This window comes from Drosophila ficusphila, unplaced genomic scaffold (assembly GCF_018152265.1).
Source record: "Drosophila ficusphila isolate 14025-0441.05 unplaced genomic scaffold, ASM1815226v1 contig_197, whole genome shotgun sequence".
NCBI classification, from domain to species: domain Eukaryota; kingdom Metazoa; phylum Arthropoda; class Insecta; order Diptera; family Drosophilidae; genus Drosophila; species Drosophila ficusphila.
In genome coordinates this window covers 3,656,458-3,677,528 of record NW_025064091.1, presented here as the reverse complement: position 1 = coordinate 3,677,528, position 21,071 = coordinate 3,656,458, and positions in this window count along the sequence as shown.

Sequence of the window (21,071 nt, the reverse complement as noted above, 5' to 3'; positions counted from 1 at the left end):
CCCCATCCCTTTCCATCCCTTCTCCATTCCCACTTTTCGCAGCTCCTTGTGGCTCCTCGTTGTTTGTTGCTGTTGGTTCGGGGGTCGCAGCATTTTGGCGCCAGAGGTCGTTTAAAGGACTTTTGCCGCAGGCCTTCTGCTCCCCTTCCACCAACCCCTTTCCCCATTCCCCATTCCCCTCACCCTCCTTCTATCCCCTCCTCCCCATTTACTCACTGTGTGTGCGTGGCTGTACTTCGTCCTTCGTCCTTCGTCCTTCATACTCCGCCCAAGATGGATGACGTGTCAGTGGGAATTGATGATGCTGGGGCTGGCCAGAAAACAAAAATGGCGGCTTCCTGCAGGAGCACTTCCCCTTTTGGCCACGAGGCGTATGAGTGATGCAGCCAAGGCATCCAATCCCAATCCTCCTGGCCACGATGTCACCCACAGCCGATAGCCAGGCTAAAAGGAGAAACGCAAGAGCTACCACATCCCAAATTGAAAGGGTTTCAATTAATAGCAAGCGTTTTTAAATACCAAATCATTTGTGTCTTTGATTTTATAAACTTACTACGTTAAATATGCAGCATTTTCCTGCGAGAAAATAAGGTAAATAAAATTTAGGCTCATTTCAACCAGAAATAACACCAAAATTAACCCGGTTAACTTAATTGATTTTGGCCTAAGCAGAGAAAATAAAAAAGAATCAACCCCTTGTCAAAAATAAAAAAAATCAGTAATCGTAATTTGTCACCCAAAAAATCAGCATTTAAGCCATAAAAAGTGAAATAATGGACAGAATATGGAATGTCCTACCTCGTTAGACTCGTAACATGATTCCTAATGAACTGGCATTCAAACCCAGAAATTTTTTTTTTTTTACAAAAAAAATCTTACCTTAACCTTAATGTAAAAATTAAAAAAAAAATTTCTGTGGAATCAAATTAAAAAACTATAGTGATCATTACCTAAAGTTATTAGCTGGAAAAATCAGTATCTTACTGACCTGTAACTTCTGCTTTTGCCTTTGGCCTTCAAATGTTTTGCCTTATCAAAGTAGGGGAAATTTCTTAAATTTGCAAGTTGATGCTTCTGAAAGCTTGGCAGGGCCCTTTAAAATCGAAATCTAAGCTGCAAATCTGGCCGAAAGGGTTGACAGGCGCGGGTCATCATCCCGGGCAACCAACCTCCGCATCTCAGCCAAAGTTTATGGCCAGGAAAACAATTTGACGATCAGTGCCGCGACTGCCACAAAAGCTGAACAGCAAGAGTTTGCGCGGCCACAAAATCCAATCACAAATTGCCAGCGTCGTTCAATGTTGTTGTCGTGGTCATGGGCAGAACAGCAACAACAACAGCAATAGCAATAGCAATAGCAACAGCAACACGAGCAACATTGCGGCACAGCGACAACATGCGGCAAGATGTGCCAAAAGCTTTTTGGCCAAAAAAACTCGCTGGTGTTCGGTGGTTCGCTGGTTCGATGGTCCGCTGGTCCGATTTCCCACTCGAGAGCCCGCCCGTTGTTTTCGCCGTCCGCTGTTGTTGTTGTTGTTTGTTGTTGTTGCACTCGCCATGGTGCCATCGTGTTGCTCCGGGGACAAAGCTGCAACAACACAACGGCAACCTGCGATCATGGGGCTCATGTTGCGCGCGCGTTTCCACTCACCTGGCGAGATTTGTGCCAGCAGACAAGTGCGACATGATGTTATGTGTCAACAGCTTAATTCGCAGCGAGACGAGCGAAAAGTCGCGATCGCAATGGCAATGAGAATGCTTTTCATGCATTCTATATATATATATATATATAGTATAGTATATATATATATATATATTGGACGGAATCAGGAACGCGTCGTTGTCTGATTCCAATCTGCGTCTGCGGAAAAGCAAAACAAATCCGAACCGCCAGCCGAATAAAAAGGAACGCACACAATTATTTATTATGCTCCGCTCTTTGAGGTGACACCCCAGTCCAATTCTCATTCTCAGCCAAAGTCTCATCCTCTTTCTCCGGCGAAACGGAGAAACGGAGAAACATTGAGACAGGGACATAGAACCGAGTGGAGTACATGGAGTTTTCTTGGAGCTGACACTCCGGTCAGTTGGACAAAGACAAGTTGGGCAGTCTGACCTCATTGAAATTGACCTAAAACAGATTAAGTTACCTTAATTGTATAATTCTATATCGGAGTAACTTACTATTAAGAAACTAGTTCACAAATTCAGATTTCCATATCACAACCTTTATAAAAACAAACACCTAACTGCAAGTAAACAAGTGTAACTTGCATAAACATTAAATAACATTCTACAACACCCATTGAAACATAATCACCTGCAATAATCGTATGTAAACTCACTCAAAATTAATCAAACTCAACAGCTTTTTATGGCAGAAATAAACAAATAGTATACTCATCCAATGAAGCAGTAAACCGACGGCAAATGATTCCCACTCCACTCGATTTTCAGGCACTGAAGCAGAAGTCATCTGGCAATGATCTTGGGTTTCCACCACTGCCAATTTTCCACTTTTCCTGCCCACTTTTCCATCTTTCCTCGCCCATCGCCATCGTTTTATCCCTCCTGTCAATTGCCTAATTAGTTGGCAACATTTTTCCCACGCCCACGCAACTTGAACTGCCGAGCGAGCCACTTGTCTCCCACAAATCGCCATGATCTATGGCCAGAAAGAGAGGGCTTCTTGTTGTGAGAAAGGGAGGGAACGATGAGGTTCGAAAGAGATGGGAATAGGTCATGGAGGGACCAAATTTGGCAGCTGGGGGAAGAAAAAAACGATGGGGAGACATCAACATCGAGCCAATTGCTGGGGAAATCAAAGCACGCTGTTTTTTGGTCAAAATGAACAGGGAAAGCGCAGCGACACAAGGGGGGAATGGAGGGGGGAAGACAGCGAACAGAAGACTGCGCGAGAAGAGAGCAGAAGATCCGTGAAGAGCGGAGCTTCGCGGAGAGCCAACAATAAAACTCATAAATCAAATAAGACAAAAGACTCGAGGCGAACGCAGGACACGAAAAACGAAAGCTGGCGTGCGTCGCTCGCTGCCACTCCCCCTCCCCCGGCACTGAGAGAAAAAGATAGTTATTTACATTCAAAAAATCCTACCTCGGAGGCCAGCTACAATTTAAATACGGCGATATGTAGATTCTTTTAGAAAAAAGGAAAATACAAAAAGAATCCTTTTTGAACAGATTTTAGATTTTTGTAAATATTTTTTTATTGCTTGGTGACATTTTTTTTTAAAAAGATGCTATTAAAATTCTTAAGCCTAATTTTAAAATGTAAATTGTTTTACATACGGTAGTTTAATTTACAACTTAAACTACAAACACATATCAATCACGATTGTTTACTTTAAAAAGTTCATTAAAAAGAAATAAGCACCACTTTTTTTTAACCATATTTCTTCCAGTGCACTTCTTCTAGGATCCCGAACAAAGGGCGGCGGGAAAGGGGGCGTGTACAACGCAATATTGAGCCACGAACTGCGAACAATGGGAGCAAATAACTGGCAGGCATTTCGCAGTCTCAGTCGCTCCCAGTGCAAGTCCGCATCCAAATCCAAATCCAAAACCAAAACCAAGTCCCCATCCAAATCGAAGACGCGAAGGCGAGGACGACAACATAGACGTAGACATAGACATGGACATAGATGGTCTCCAGATGAGTCTCCCAGCGATGAAACACGAAGTGGAGGAGCAACATCCATCGACCGCCGACCGCCGACCACCGAAGCAGCGGCAGTGGCCCAAACTCCCGAGTAGCCAGCGATTTTCAAGGTAAGACAAACACTCTGCCGAGGGGATTGACATGCCCCAAACGGCAATGGGGAGCCCGATCAATCGAGCCTCACGAACTCTGGATACACTTGGTGTGGAGTGGGTAACCCATCTTGGAAGTCCTCGTTCGGGCTGTAGCCGCTACCGAAATTCAAAAAAAAAATATATCTATACTTATTCTAAAGTTGAAAAAGAACTTTTTCAAATAATTAGTAGAAAAATAGCAGAATTATTTGGCAATAATATTGTTTAATTACAATTTTTATATTATAAACTTTTGTTTAAATCATTTGATTTCGGAAGTACAAAACCTTTAAAAGAGGAACTATACTTTACTCCATTTAAAATGTGTTTTCATGTTTACAACCTATTGCTTGTTGGTTTTAATAAATGGTTGGGATTAAATATCCTTTAGAAATATTTTTGATTATATATAAATACATAATACAAAAACTAAACCAAACCACATGCGGAATTCCAGTTACCCTCTGCAAATGGAAAGAGTCGAAAAGTCACCAAAATGATGCACAAGTGTCGCCCCAGAACCCGGGGAAAGATCGAGGGCAGAGCGCTTTGGGATGGGATGGGATCCCGGCCAATCTGGTGGGGATGGGAGGTGGAGGTGGAGGTGGAGGGGGAGGTGGAGAATCAGAATCAAAAGCCAGGGTCTTCGGAGGTGGGTCCACAGTCTTAGTCAAGGGCACTGGCACCGGCTGTGATTGTGATTCCGACTGGCCAGCGACAAGATGAATTTCCAGCGTATTTCGCTTTGTTACTTTTTGGTTTCATTTCGGTCATGGGACCCAAAGCTAGATATATATATATTCGAATATATATATATATATATAGTAAATATATAGAAAGATTTTTTGGGCGCTTCGTTACACAAAATCACGAAGCGGATCGTGCACGACTATTTTGCGTGAGCTGAGAGCATGATCAGCACTCGACTAAAGGACCCAACTTTAGTTGGCCCATGCAGCTGCGACCCGTTTGCCCAGCTTCAGCTTCGATTTCCCTTACCTCCCCCCACCCCCTTCAAAACCCCCCCAACCACCCCCCACTATATAGGCAACCCATATCCCCCGATTCACACTCCTTCGCCGCACTGGCACCTTTTGGGCTTTTGACAGTTTAAAGACCAGAAATAGCTAAAACGAGAGCCACCAAATTGGTTCTGTAATTTGAACTGTTGGGGATTTCGGGTCGGCAACCTGGCACACGTCCAAAAAAAAAGGAAGGTGAGAAGGGGTTTGGCTGGCTTTTTAAGGCAAAATACTTTAATATAAATATACAAACATGGACATAAAAAAAAGGGTTGTACAGGTGAAACTATTTGAATAACTAACAATGCAATCGAACTTTTGGGTGTTTTAAATACATTCCTTTGCAAGATGATCTTTTGAATGTATCTTTAAAAAAATGATGAATGTAAATTAATTTGTAAACTCAAATTAAAGCTACTAAAATGCCTAATACATTTTAAGAAAAAGAAATTAAAGTATTTTAAAAATGCTAATAAAATCAAAGAAAATTTTATTGAACTTCCTTCCTAAATAAATTTTAAATTGAAGTAGCTGATATTACCAATTATCAATGGTTAAACCTTGTTCGTCAAGTTATGCCTCAATGATTCCTCGCATTGGCACTTCAAATGCACCTTTAAATATCCCAAAGTTCGTCAAGTTTTCAGGAATGTCTAAGCGAAACTCGAATCTCTTTAAGCCAAGGAACCCAGGCACTTTGTTTTATTTCTCACGCCTTGAACTTGACCAGTGGCTTTAACCTTTCGCTGACACAGAGAACTTGCAGTCCCGAGTTCAGTTGGGCTAATAAAAATAGCATCATGTTGCATCTGTTGCAGTTGCAATGGTTGTTGCTGATGTTGCTGTTGCTGTTGCTGTTGCTGCAGCAACAACTTGACACGACGGCACAAGTGCCGGGCAGCGCAGTCGACGTCGCTGTCGACGTCAACGTTGGCAGAGTTAATGAACATAAGAAATTCGTTTACATTTTTGCCATTTGTGCGAATTAGAGACAGGGCGACAAGGCAACTGTGCTTCTGCACTTTTATTACTGCCAACTAACTAGATAACAACAACAACAACAACAACTCCAACAACAACAACAACAGTAACAACGAACTGAACAACTTGCGCTTGTCAACGGAATTTCAGTTGCCAACTTCCTTTACTCCTGACTCTTTTTTGGTTTTTATTTTTTTTGTGAATGTGGAAATAAGAGGAGCCGAACTTTAGAAAGATATATTCTGTGTTAACCATTGAGTTTATTGGAAATAACAAACAACCATTCAGTTTTGTTGTATTTTTTGCATTTAGTTACCTTTTAATATTTCTATTTTTCAACAACTTCTACAAGTTTTGTACACCATTTAAAATAATTTTGAAATACTTGTCTTCTTTTCTGATTAAGTTCCTTTTATAATTCTTTAGTTTAAATAACACAAAGCTTTATAGACTACAATCCGCTTAGACCAAACATCCTTTTTGTAATTTTTCAGTTCAAATGACACAACGATGTGTTTGTTGTTTTAAACAGAAGTTCTCCCCAGAGCCGAGTGAATTTTCTTTTCGGATCGGGGCCACCCAATATCGAATCTGCTTTTGGGCCCACCTCCCACCGCCCATTTAGTTGGGTTTTCCGCCAGTACATCGATATGTGAACAGTGCCGGGGAAAATGGGAAACAAGATACAACGAAACAAAAAAAAAAAAAAAATTAGAAACCTTGCGCCTGTCTGCGAAAATGCTGACTGAGGCAGAAGAACAAAGGCGAATTCTGCCAGGAGATGTCGGCAGGTGCCGAAATCGGGGACCAAATGGTGAGCGGGGGGGTGGGGGAGGTGGTGCAACAACGAGGCTTCACTGTATGTGCAAGTGTTTTCCAGTTGATGTAACATTACTTTGAAATCTTTTGCCAGGCAGCCAAATGAAAAGCAAAGAGAAGATGTTCGCCGCAGCCGAAAAGAGGCAAAAGCCCCCGATCTGGGCAACAAGGGGCTTCTGGGCGATTAACCCACTAAATACTTATGGCTTCTGACCCATTGAGTTCTTCATTAACAGAGCGTTAAATAGTTTGATTTATTCCGAAGGGAAAAAGCCATGATAATTATGCTAGCTTCAAAAACAGTAAACCTCTTTGCAACACAAAATCAGCAATCTCTATTAAATGAAAAATTAACATGTTTTTTTAAATTGGGGGAGAATGTTGAATTGGTTATAAGAATATAAATCATTAAGGTAATAAAGAAAACCTCAGCAGATAAAATTATTTTCAATAATACTCTGTCTATTTCCCCAAATATTAAAAAATCCAGCAAAAATTGTTTGTTGTACATACTACATAATTTCATTAAAAGAATACTGGAGGTTAATTCCTGGTTATTAATGGGTTAAATGGGGGAACTTCGAGTGGCGTTTTGCAGTTGAGACAACGGATATGGATACTCGGCTTAATTTCACCAGCGCTCTGTTGGTCAACTGGCCAAACAAAGTTTGCCATTTTATTTTTTTTTTTTTTTTTGGTTTTTTCGCTGGCCTTCAACGGAGGAAGGGGGACGGGGTGTTTTGGAGGGTCGGGGGTCAAAGGGGCGGCGAGAAAAAGGGGCTTGGACGGGGGAGGCCTGGACGATGCACGCGAAACGCTTCGCTGGACAATGAACAAGCGAAATTAGAGAATGTAAACAGCGAATTTTATCCTGTTCGCTGCTTTGCCAACACCAGCAGCCCCAATAACAACACTTTTGTCAACAGCAGTGGTTAACTAAAGAACACCATTTAAATAAATAATAAAGATGCAAGTTACCCAAAGAAAAATCAGAAAACAATTGGTTAAGAAAGGTTTAATATGAATCGAAGGTCTATAGAATTTGTTTGATAATGAAACAAAATGTTAAGATAAAAAACTTATATCTAAAGGAAAAAGTAAATTTTTTAAAGCTTATAAAAATCAAAAAATAAAATAAATTGAATAACAAAAATGTTGTTGCTGAATTATTTTATAATTTTTTTTATCAACATTTTTCTGTTTTATATCGTTGACTTCTGCTGTTGTTATGTGTACAACAGCCAGATGAACAAAGCTCCAATGAAACGTGGACCATTTTTCTTTGTCCTGAGCCTGGACCTGTCCAATGGAGATGGTAAGAGCGAGAGGGGGAGAGGGGGGAGAGGGGAGTGAAGGAGAGTGAGGGAGGGGGAAAGAAGACAGCTACAACGGCGCCAGTTGACACGTCTTTTTCCTTTGACAAACATTTAAACAGGCGCTGTGACCAGCAACAAAAACAATTACAAGCAATTCAAGTTCCACCTTAACCTTCGACTTAACCTCGACCATAAAAATAAAAGAAGAAGAAAACACAGCGGCAGCAACAACAAAGTCAGCCTCTGACGTGATAACACTAAATTAGCAGTGACATTGATTTTCCGGGGGGGAAAGAAGAGTGCGTGGTGGCAAAGTGGCTAATTCCATTGCCAAGAAGCTGCGGGTTCCGACTGACAAAGTCGTGACCTTTTCAAATGACAGTCTACATAAGAACCCAGAGATCTTAGTGTTTAGAAAAATCAATTTATCTACATATATATGTGTAATAATAAGAAAGTGTTCAAAAAGAATTTTAGGGAGCATATTGTGTGAAAACATCTTTAAAGATCAATGAAAAGTACCCCAAATAAAATGACAAAAAATAGTAATTACATATAGAGACGATTGCATGTGTATTTCCATAGAATATTTTTGGCTGAGAGGATGGAGGATATTTTCTTTGGGACTGTGTGTTTATAGAAATCCCTGACTAGACATAAAATCCAGTCGGGCGTATATATACAGGACCCAATACCGAAACCATTTCGGCCACTTGCCAGAAGGAAATGCGCAGAGTGGAAGGACGAAGGGCTAGGCCATTGTTAGCGGTTGCCCCACCACCCACTGAACCACCCACTGAACCACCCACTCATCTGTCCGCATTACGTCTAACGGTTTGTCGGTCTGCTGCCGCTTCATCAATTCAGTCCATGTCCGACCAACAGAAACAAAACAGGAGTGGCCCAAAGGATCGGAGACTCCAGATTCCAAATTGAAGGTGGAGATGGAGATGGAAACGGAGGTGGGGTTCAAATGGAGAACGGACGACATTTCCACATTTCCATTTGAATAATTTAGACATTTTCGTTGATGAATAACCGAAAGCACATTGATAGATATTCGCTCCACTCCTCCATTCGCCCAACCATTCATTCAGTCCGTCGTTGTCTACGCAGTCCGACCTGTACGATACCATATATCCATATCCCTTATATATGTATATACACACGTACACACATACAGTGGGCTGTCTGTCTGGAGTCAAGTGGCCCAGTGGAGTGGGCATGGCTCTCCAATACTATCCCCACATTCGATATACGCCTTTGTGTCCAACTTCGTGTTTCTCGTTTTGGTCAACTTTTGGGCTTCAACTTTAAGGCAATCTACCAATTAAATTTGCAAGAGGAGGAACTATTTAGAGTGGAGATAGACTTGTTTTTAATTAATATTCAGTTATTGAATTTATGGGGCGGAAATTGATTCGGAAAGCAAATAAATATCCTGTCGTTAAATTCCAAAAAAATATAATTCGAATCTAAAGGATAAAAAGAGCATAGTAATAAAACTTACCAATAGTTTACCAACTTTTGCATTTACAAGAACATTAAGTAAATTGATTTATTCACTTGCATTGTGCGTGCACAAATGATTTGTAACTACACATAATTAATGGTGGATAATGTTTACAATAATTCCACATTTGCAGTTCCAGCTTTCAAAAAAATAGCACCACTATTTTTTCCGCACTTTGGCGCATTTTTTTCATTATGATGGATTTATGAGACATTGTCTTGTTGAACAACAGCATTCGGCAAATTGTTGCCAACTTGATTGTGAAATATGTGTGTTCCTGGTTGGTTGAAAGTGGCAATTTGGTGGGGAAAGCTACCGACTTAAGATCCCCGGACTCTAAGCACTGGAATCCCGAGTTCTGGGTGGGGTGTTCAGCTTGTAATGAGCCAGCGCTAATTAATTTGTATAATGTGCTGACTGAGAGACGACCACTGATAAGTGGCCGTAAACACACAAATGCATGTAGGCCCCGATCCCCTTTTTTCTTTTTATTTTCCTTTGCTCGCCGCCACTGAACGCTTCGCATAGCTTTTTAGAATTACACGAAGACAAATACATAGTTGTTTTGTTATTTACTGAAATTCTTACACGCTATTTTATTCAAGTTTAAATACTCATTTTTTGTATGCATAGAACGATGAGTTAATATAAGCAATAGTGAATCTTTGACATAAATAAAATAAATATCTTGTTTATTTTTAATTAAAACTGGGCTACATTAATATCAGAAATTATTTTCTATATACGTAAGTAAGAACTGCAAAAAATAGTTTATTCAAAACTCACTCAGCATTAAAAAGATTCGGCACCTTTTTTATGGAATGATATTTAAAAGATATATTTTAGGATTATAATAATTTGGCATTCCCTTTTGTTTCAGTGTATCGGCCAATCAATTATAGTTCCTAAACACCCGACTGCCCCTCGAGGTTCGCGTGGTGCGAAGAGTAAAACGTTTATAGTGCGTGTAATCAGCTCTTAACTATAATTTATAAAACTGCATTTCTTGCACCCGTCACTGCTCCCCTTCCCCTTCCCCTCCCCCTCCGCCCCCTTTCCCCCCTATCCAACAACTAAGCCGGGTTAGTTCGCAGTTTAGCGCTGGAAGAAAAAAATGAAACAAAAATGGGGGAAAATAACGCATCGGCACGACGGAAGCAATAAACTTCTGTATAATTAAATAAAATAAAATTAAAAATGTTAATGAGCCCGGTCTCAGTTGGCAGAAGGAGAGCGTAGACACCTTACTCTATAATCATGTTGGGTAACTCTTTTGGATCCGAACGCATCGCTTCCCCAGTTTCCCCAGAATTTCGCCCCGCTTTCCTCCTCTAGAATCCCCAATGTACGGCGGCCTGTAAACAATTTAGCGTGTCTCTTCATATTATATCATTAAAATTAATACGAGTTTAGCGTGCCGCAAGTTATTCACTTTGGGCTGCTGTCAAAGTGCGTCCACCAATGCGATCCATTGGCCCATTCCATTCCGACCACTTACACTTAACATACAGAACCCCATTTTCGCGCTGCGTGTCGCTTAACTAATGGGGGAGACTGTTCCCAAATCGCTGATTGCACCAGACAACGATCGGATTAACACGCCAATTATTCAAATCGAAATTGAAATAGGTGATGGGGGAACCACGTCAAATCGCACTTGGGAGTGCATAAATAAGTTTCGACTGAGATCTTGTTATTAAGTGTATATCTAATAAATATTTTATAATAAATTAAGTCGAAATTTAATTGGGTGATGCTACAATAGGTAGTTTTGAAAGAGCAGTTGAATACAAGTAAAACATAATAAAGAAAAAGTTTATTCCTCTAATTATTACAATTACTTTAATTAAACGTATTTACAAACAATTCATGGCTTATTAACCTTTTAAATGTAAGTTTTCTTATGTAAACATCTACATCTTGTTTTAAAATTTAAATATTTCTCTCAACTGCTTACTATATACATACATATATCTTAGACCAAACCAAACTGAACTTAAGCGATGATCGTCGGTTATGCAAATCAGAAACTGTCCACAACTCCCCTTTGCATCCACTTGTTTTTCCACCTGGCGGGCATTGTTGTGGCTGATTTTGCTTGTTTTTTATTATTTTTTTTTTCGTTACTTCTGGCCTAACACGACACTGACAAATGTTAATCCATTAAGGCCCTGTCAATGGGCAAATCTGTCACAACAGCGCAGGAACTGGAGGGGGTTCGCCGATGGTAAAGCGTATTAGTTTCGGATCCTGAGAGTACATCTTAATTGGTGCAAGGTGCATTGCTTTACTCCTTTTCTCAGCCAATTTTTTTTGCCTTTTCCCTGCATTGAAAAAAATTACAGAATCGGTGGGGTTTCCTTTTTAAAGTATACTAGATAAAACACTCAGATATTTCATTGACAAACGTTATGATTACCTTTTTATTAGAGAAGTATTAGGCTATGAAAAAAGTGGATAACAAAATTTATTAAAATATATACTTTATATCTAACAACAACTTGATCAATTAAATATCAATTCAATAGAAATCAAACGAATGAATAGGAAGTTACTTTCCTCAATCATACTCCTGTTAATGATATTTTTTTCTCTGTGCTGGATTTACAGAGACAAATGCGAATGCTAAACTTGGCCAACAACAAATTGGCAATCAGGCCGGGCTTTCCATCGCTTTGCCCACTGGGCAGGTGTTGGACAACTTAATGCGAAAAGGAGTCTGGGGATCCGGGAAAGGAAAGGAGTTGAGCTGCGTAGAGCGCGTGCCGTGTAAAATTCTTAAGTGCCTGCTCATTAATCGTAATCGTCTGAGGCCCTGACCCCTTCTCCCCTTCCCCCTTCTTCCTCTCCTTCTCCTCCGCCTCTGTTCCCTCGTTTTATGATCGGAAGGGGAGCTCTTTTCCAGCTCCTTTGACGCCTGCCGCTCCTGTTTTTTAGCTGCCACGTTCCCCGAAACCGCTTGAGTTTTACACTACAGTTAAAATATTTATTTATTTTAAGTGTACAAAAAATTTACACAATTCTGATAAAAGAAAATTTGCCATAAGTGTAATAGATCAACTGAAAATATATTTTAACTTGCTAATCTGATAAAACAAATTTGAACAATGGTACATTAAAATATTTTGTATTTTTAAGGCACCAATTTTAAATTAAAAATAAAATACATTTTAGCATTACCTATTTTTCAAAATATTCTTTACTTTTAGTTAATATTATTAAATATATTTTGTTAGTTTCTTATAAGAATTGCGTTTAAAGAATCGTTGTTACTCTGGATTTAAAATAGGAACAAGTCACTAAGTTTCTTAGCCAAGTTTCTTAAGCCAGCTCCTTTTTGCATATTCAAACCGGCAGTTGACAAAAAATGAAAGCCATGGACGGGGATTGGGGATGGGGTAAAAGGGGGTGGCGGGTTAAGAGGGGGAATGGAGGTACCTTGTCTAATTGCGAACTGGATAAACACCAAACTGCCGGCTACGCCTCTTTGTCATTTGTCAGCGTTCGTTTTTAGGTGTAAATATGTTAATGAGTGTGAGTAATTTCCTAGAATTTCCTGCCACTCGCGATTGTCGATAGGCGATAGGCAGGCTCGGCTCTTAATTGGAATTGGAATTGCCGGGTGGCGTATGACGTATGCCGTCGATTAATTTCGCTCTGTGCGTAATCAAGTCGAAAATTTATTGAAGTTGCAATAATTGCGCCTGCGGCGAAAGGAGTCGTCGGCTCCAACGGCGCCAATGGGTTAAATGATGGGCTAAGAGGGGGTTAAGGGGAGCGGGGGAGCTGGGGGTAGCGGGTTAGTGTGAAGGGTTAACGCAGCAGCGATGCTCATTAGAAAAGCTTGAAAAGCTTTCGCCTGCGTGCGTTTGATTTGAGCCGCAGACGATGACGACAAAGCTTCACAGGCTCTACACTGCACAAAACTGGGAGTGAAATTCAGAAGAAATTAAAAACCTGAATGGAGGGAATATAAATGGAAAATTTCCAAGGAACCATTGCTTAACTTCTTGGAACTACGAGCTAGAAAGGCACTTTAATTAATTATTTTATTAAATTATTTTAATATTCATAATCAGCCGTAGTTAAATGAATCTTTCTAAGTTCCAAAAAATGCATTTTTTTATTCAAACAACATTAATAAATAATTTATTAAATATTATACATAATAAATTTGCCACCGTGCACCACTTGGCACTGCTTAGTTCTCAGTTAAACACCATCCAGCGTTTAGAAGCCCCCTTTTCCCGCCCGTGGCTTTTCGTGGAAAGGGACTTACAAGGGGGGCGGGGAGGGGAGGTGAAGGGGTTCTGGAAGTCATGTTTCATGCATGAATTGTAGCATAACTTTTGTTGTTCCTGTGCAATCGAGTCAAGTGGCACACAGTCGCGCTAAAATACACCGCACTTTGTGTTTGGGGATTTCAATCAGGATCTGAAAACCTCCTTGAACCCCAAACACCACAAGCTCCGCGAAATACGCACTTGTGTGCCAGTCCTGATTGTCAGCGAACTGTAATTGGGATATAACCAATCCTTTAACTCAGCCATCTGTAGTTTAACACAAGTTTACTGCAAATTAAACATTAGCATATAGAGTTTGGTCACCTGGCTGAAGACAAATTATTGGCAATGCCTGTGGCCCCAAGAACCTCAGCTTTAATGGGAAACAAAAAGCGCCAAAGCCAAGGTCCCCCTCCATTATATATACATATTTGTTTGCCTTTTTTTTTTTTGGCTCAGCTAGGTCAGTGATGCGATTCCAATGCCCTGGGGGCCAGCAGTTAGTCTGGACTTCCCCCATCCAATTTCCAAAACCTGGCGTTAAATTTATTACACAAAAAAGGGGACCCAAAAAAAAAAAATAAAGGAAAACCAAAAAAAAAAAAAAAAAACAGACCCTCATGAAGAGGAATTAAAACAATTGCATGCTTTGCATAATTTTTGTAAACAAAGTGGCCGCTCAAGAAAATGTAGAGGGGATGGGGAAAATTGTGGGGTTTTTGGGGGAGTTTCTTGAGGGTGGATCACCTTAAGCTGCCAAGAAACGCGCGAAAATGCGAATTAATCCACAGCCTGACTTCTGCATTGTTTAAGCTTCGCTGATTTGGATTTCAGCCACTTCAATTTGCCTCTTCCCCCCGGCGAACCTGGCTATCGATTTACCAAATCAGCTAAGCCCCCCGCCCGCAGTTACTGAAAATCCACGAGGCCCTCTCCCTTGGCTCTGTCAGTTATTCAATTTTTGCCATTTTATCGCTTCAACATGGAAAACCTTTTAAAATCACACACTGTGAGAAAGGAGGCGAACTTCTGGGGAGGCGGGAGGATAGGCTGTGGATAAGGAAGCACACTGGAGAGTATTTCGATATACTTAAAGATTCTTGAAGTACAAGCTTCAGAAAAGTATTGTAAAGTTTATGTAAAGCATTACTATTGTAATATAAAAAAATCAAAATATAAAAAAAATTGTGTAAAAATATATACATATATGTAATGGTTTACAAAAATGTCTGAAAAAATAAACAGAAATAGAAAATGATTACAAAGTAATACAATCCATTCTCCCCTTGCAACGCGATCTTAGCATAATAAAAAACTATAACTTACTTTCTTTCGGTGTACGCACACATGGCCTGTCAGTGGGTGGCTGAGTGGGCTGAAACTCTTATCAACTGTTATCGATAGGCCGACTGAGCCCCAGAAACTGAAACCGAATCCACAGCCGAAACTGAGCCAGGAAGTAATACTTGGCCAGAAGTTGGGGCCAACAGCCTTCCTCCAGACAAAAACACACTCATTCACACACACACACACACACACACATGCTGGCAGCACACACACTTTGACAACTATAATTGGCTATAAAACATTTCGGAGGGCCGTTGACTGACATTTCAATAGACTGAGGAAGTGGCTAAAAAGCCAGCCGACGAAACCGAAAATCATGCGAGCTGCAAAGTTTGTTTGGTGGAAAAACCGTAGATAAAAAATAATACCAAGACAAAGAAATGACTTTTAGAACCTTAAGAAGGGTAAAATATATATACATATGTTTACTCCGAATTAAAAGCATAAAATCATTAAAAGAAAACCCTTTATTGCTTTTGTATTAACAAAAACTTTGCAACTGCCCATCAAATATTCCTTGGGCTATACTTATTTTCACACTTTACCTAAACACTGTTCGCAGGGACATTAATTTGCCATTCCCGTTCAAAGGACACGCACTATCACGCACCCTTAAAGCCAAACCCCCTCTTAAATTGAACCCTCTACTGCCATGCCGCACCTCTAATTTCGCATTGATGCACTATCATTTGGCTAAAACTTTTCAATTAAATGTTAATTATGCGAAATTGACATTGGCCATTATGACAGGTTGCGGGTTAGTTTTCGATCCCCCCCGTCCCGCCCCCTCTCCATTGGATCCCCCCTGCGGCACAGCGCCACTGGCCAGTGGACTCTTGAAAACTGCAAATTTAATTTAATTGCATTTCATACGCCCATTTGGCTGCCACTTTGAGGTTCCTCGCGTTGCTGTCTGTGCAACACTTGACTTATTTAGGCACCGAAACCCCGAGAAAGAGACGGGGAGATCGTTGGCGAAAAAGAGTGAGGGAGAGAGAGAGAGAGAAGGACCCCTGTTCGGGTTTTTGTTTGGCGCAAAATTTTAATTGCCTTGCAACGGGCAACTGGAAACTGGCAACTTGCAACGCGCTCGGTCTAAATTTGGTTACCTCTTTTGCTCAACGAAAAAAGCGGCTTGTTTTAAGCGTTTTGCCGCTGCGCTTCGCTGGTCAAAAGAAAGAGCTGGAACAAGAATTTTTGTGCAAGAGAAAAATACGAGAAATAAGGTAAATAAGGATAAAATAATATATAAAAATTATTAGCAAGAAATATAGTTACATAATATGTATAGTTTTATCAAGCATAGTGACTTTATTTTATGTTCTCTTCCAACAATGAAACTATACTGCTAGCAAATGCACATAAATTTAAAACCCAGCTTAAAACTCTCATTCAAGTCCTGCCAGCAAATAAACAAACAATAAGGGGCACGAATTGGAAGCCAAGTTGCGTCTGAAAAAGGTGCGACAATTTAGACGTTGTCCAGGTCACCAATTAAATAGGATACTTGGGTCCTTGCCACTGTCATTTCCAATTGCCATTCACATTCGCCGCCCATTTAACCCGATTGTCACTCGATGCAATAAATTGAAATTGACCAAAAGCGTGCGGCAATGTGCAATGTGCAATGTGCAATGTGCAACTTGCAACTCGCAGCGTGCAACGTGCAACGTGCAACGCGTATCTTGTTGCAAACTCTGCTGCAAGTGTCGCTCGTTTCGTTTATACTGCTGCCGGGAATTCGGTTTCGGTTTCGGTTTCGCTTTTTTTGGGGCTTGGCTTGACAATAAATGTCAACACTTGGCGGTCGCTAATTTATTTGCGCGTCCGATGCACCGTTCACCGTATAAAATGGTTTCCCAGGATGAGGATCACCGATCGGTCCATCGATTCAGATGGATCTAAGCGGATTTCGAATACCATGATTCTGGGAAAAGGAATATTCATATAGGTACTATATGCATCTCTAAAGGTTAATGGTTGAATATAATAGTATTCACAATTTCCCTTTTCAATTGTTTGAGAAGAAAGAATTTGTAAATTTTTCTACAAATTTTAGTAGGGTGACCCAAAATAGCACTTCCATAATCCATAACTTTGCCAATTTTAAACCGATTTCAAAGTGGCATACCTTCTAAAGTGTGTGATGGGATTCTTAAACAAATAGCAACTAAAATGTTGACTTCGGAAAAATCTTTACTTTACTTGTTAATTCATGACAAGTTATTTTAAGTTCTTATAAGTTGCAGAAGGGTGACCCAAAATACTTTCTTTCATACCCAATAGCCTGGGGAGATGCAACCATCTTCAAAGGAGACTCGAGCACACATTAACCACTCGCATGTCTGGCATTAAGGCAAAAAGCAGGGTGCTGTGCGTCTCTTTCCGCCGGCTTGTTTCTGTCTCTGTCTCTGTTTCTGGGGTTTCGCCCACCTTTATGACGAAGGCCAAACAAGTTGAGGTAGGTTAATTTTATTGGCCAAATAAGTGGGTATCAAATTTAATGGACAACGGAATGAGGGAAACAGAGGGAAAGGGGCTGGCACTTTGGGGGAGGTGGAACCAAAAGGGGGAAAAGGAGGAAAAGTGGAAACGCGCGGTGCATAAAGCGTAAAAATGAGCCAAAATAAATAAGAAAGCCGCAAACGGAGCCACGAAGAAGTCGAAGTGCTTTTCTTGCCAAAAAGAGACGGCAAGGGGGCAAACGGAAAGAGAGGGAGACAATGGACTCGACGGCCCTTTGATTGATTGGTTGGCAACGGAAGCGTGACGTCACAGACAGCGGCTGAAACTGCCAACAATCCCACAGATTTTCACTATCCGGAAAATCAAAAATCCACATGGAAACTAAAATGCAAATGCTATTACGATTGGTAAATTTATTTTGGGAAATAACAAATATAAATATGAAATATAAAAAGCATAAAGAAATGTTTCTTATTTCATCAAAATCTCTTTAGCTTAAAAATTAAACTTTCTGTGGCAAGGTTTATAACATTAATAAGATTAATTGTATATTTATTGATGAATTAGATATATATAGGTATATATTTAATTTCAGTATGTCTTACATTTCACAAACACAATATTAAATATGTCCACGTTGATATATAAAACAAATCCAATACACCTTCAACATATGGAGGTGAAAAACTGAACTGCAGTTGTTTTCTCACTGCAATCACAACTGAGATTGGCTGGCCATATGTTTGTGGGTTGGGAATTACCTTAACCTACTTCCCACTCCCCCTTTCGCAGTGCCTTTCACCCACTTCACCCACTGATTGCTGGCCAATTGCCTTTGGACCTGGCTCAATGTTGGTTTACTTTAGTTTAGTTTAGTTTGACTTGACTTGAGTTTGGTTTGGGTTTGCTTTGCTTTGCCTAGCTGCCATCTACTAACAAGCCGCCTCACGAAATTCTTCCGCAATTTTCACATAACTCAGCGGTGGAAAAGGGGGATGGAGGAGGGAAAGGGGGACTGCTGGCAATTTTCACGCTGATTTCTCCTCAGGTTTTCCACTCTGCGTATCAGGATCGTGTGATCTGCCCCCTCGGAGACGCATGATCACGTTGGGCTTACGCATCATTTAATGGGTTCGTGAAGTGAACTTGCAGCACCGACTTGTTGATGGAAAAGCCAACTTCGTAGCAAGGGGGCTTTTCCCTCTTTTCTTTCTACCGAGATGATGATGATGATGATGATGAAGAAGAAGAAGAAGAAGGCACCCACCAACTGGGCATACAACTTTATCACTTGCCCACAAAATATCTTCAATTGGTTCCATTAAACTTAAGCTGCGATCCCTGAGCACGTTTCTGCATCAACTCCATGACCACCACCTGAACCCCCTGCGCATCCACTCAAAAAACACTGGAAAAAAGCTTTAATTAAAGTGAATACCAAAGTACATATTGCTAAAAAATGACTAATATAATTTGCACAATTTATATGTCAATCAGAGAGTATAAAAAAATTCTGTTTGCTATTTCTATTTTTTTACATTAACAACTTATAGACAATGATTTTTTTTATGAAGACCATTTGATTTTCGAAGAATTATATTTAAATATTTTCAAAATAATTTGATTCTTAGAACGACTACAAAAATATTCAATAGCAAACAAATATAAATTCAAATTTTATAAGTACAAATGATGATTGTGTGATTTAAAAATGTTGATATAATGAAAGTTGATATAAGAATTGTAGCGAGAATGGAGTTATATTTAGGATGCGATCCAGGAAAACTATATTTTAATAGAAAGATACAAAGCAAATGAAACTTTTATATGGTTTGTCATAACTTGTTAATTTGTTAGTCCGAGTTGCTATCAATTTTGTTAAGTGCAGTTGGTGCGGCTTCCTTCGTGCGTTGCCATCATCATCGTCATCCACATGGCCGCATGGCCGCGTGGTCGTGCCCAAAATTAACCTGACCAGGGCATGATCATGAGGAGCAGCATCAGAATCGGCGGCAGAAGAAGTGGCAGAAGTGGCAGAAGCGGCAGTTGGAAAGCAAAAGGAACGCAGTCCGAGGCTCGCTATAAATTCTATTGGCGTATCTATCTACACTATTTCTAATTTGGGACTCTCCCCCTTTTCCTTACCCCTTTTCCCCCCTCCTCTTCGGGGAAAATGTGGGGGTATTTTTTTTTTTTGGTGGGATCTCGACTGGATTAGCTCGCAGCTCGCAGCTCGCTTTGGCCAATTTAAGTTTAAGTGCTTTGGTAACAGTTTCGCGCTTTCGAAACTTGAGTCGTGATTTATTTTCCGCCGCCTCAGCCTCCTCCGCTCGAGGAATGCCTCCTCGATTCTCCGCTCGCGTTCTGTGGGTTTTCCTCAAGTGCCGTTTTTCACGCCACGACACGCAATCGCCGCGGCCCGGGTAAATTAGGAAAATTGATCTAAATTTTCTTGGGAACCTTTGCCATTCCAACAAAAAAAAAAAAACAACTAAGTAGGATCGTCAGCATTCGAAAAAAAAAGCAACTGGATAAAATAAAGGGCCAACCATCAGACATATGCTTGGCAAAGAAAAGAAAAAAGAAACAGAAAAACCTGAGGGCTTTTCGCCAGTGGCTGCGGCTCATCAGCATTTGTCCAATTAAAATTCAATAAAAATTCAGGCGATTCCTGCGAAAATGAACCCGGCAACTCGGGCCGCTTATCATAAAATTGCGAATCTCCAAATCGGGGGCATGACTAGGAGCAATCAGTACAAGTTCCATGTAAACAGTATCGGCATCAGGGAGCCGGGGAAACTGGCAACAACAAGTCCCAGTTAAAAATCTTTGCCGGGTCAGCGACAAAGTCAAGTGCAAGACGCAGTCAAAAGCTCCAAGCCAACGGCTCCTTCGGTTCGCCTACACTTAGAGAAAAATTGGAAAGAATTTCCAAGGCAGCTTTAACTAATTTCAAAAATATAATAACTAAAATGCTAGCCATGAAGATAATTGTTTTTTATGTAAGCCAAAGTTATTTTTATTAACTGCAACTATTAATTTCTTTTTCTTTCAGTGCATTAGTAGCCAGGCAACAAATGGTGCAGTGCATCAGCGGAGCAGTGTGGCATGCAACCTGAACTTGCAGCTCGTTCGGTCGTCACATAATCTGCTCCAAATCAAAATTGCTTATTAAACGTGGAGAGCGCGAGAGCTTCGAGTGCAGAGGAATGGTTCTGGCCACTCGGTCTAGGCCTTCCTTTTGTTGGTATGATGTGCAGCCAGTTCTGGCCAAAAGGATCTGAGAACTAGTTCAAAGGGAGTTTTACTAATAATAAATATACGTACATACATAAAATTTATGTAAATAATCTTGAATAAATAATTGAATTAACATAGGTATGTTAATTGAATACTTCAAATGTTAAGCTAACCTAACTAAGAGATAATTTACAAAACCAACAAATCATTTAAACTATTTATCACATTTTATGTAAAAGAAATTTACACAACAATTTCTTTACTAGTTACCTAT